This window comes from Limulus polyphemus, unplaced genomic scaffold (assembly GCF_000517525.1).
Source record: "Limulus polyphemus unplaced genomic scaffold, Limulus_polyphemus-2.1.2 Scaffold2561, whole genome shotgun sequence".
Taxonomy (NCBI): domain Eukaryota; kingdom Metazoa; phylum Arthropoda; class Merostomata; order Xiphosura; family Limulidae; genus Limulus; species Limulus polyphemus.
In genome coordinates this window covers 2,136-2,429 of record NW_013668171.1, presented here as the reverse complement: position 1 = coordinate 2,429, position 294 = coordinate 2,136, and positions in this window count along the sequence as shown.

Sequence of the window (294 nt, the reverse complement as noted above, 5' to 3'; positions counted from 1 at the left end):
CCATAATAATAGTATTTTTCTAGTTCCTTCTCACTTTATTTTGTTCATAGATTTAGCCATTCAATGAAACTGCATTTGTAGAAGTTAACTTTACTTAATTATATTGTTTTAGTTTATAAAAGACATTGGTAAAATTAGTATTGTTACTTAGTTATGCAACCTGATAGTTTTGTCTTTTCATAGAATTATAGAGTAAAAAGTAAAAAAATATTTGCAACATGTACAGAATAGTTGTAATACATGAACCATTCATAACCTGAGCACTTCCCCAAATGATCCTAACTGGGAAAGACT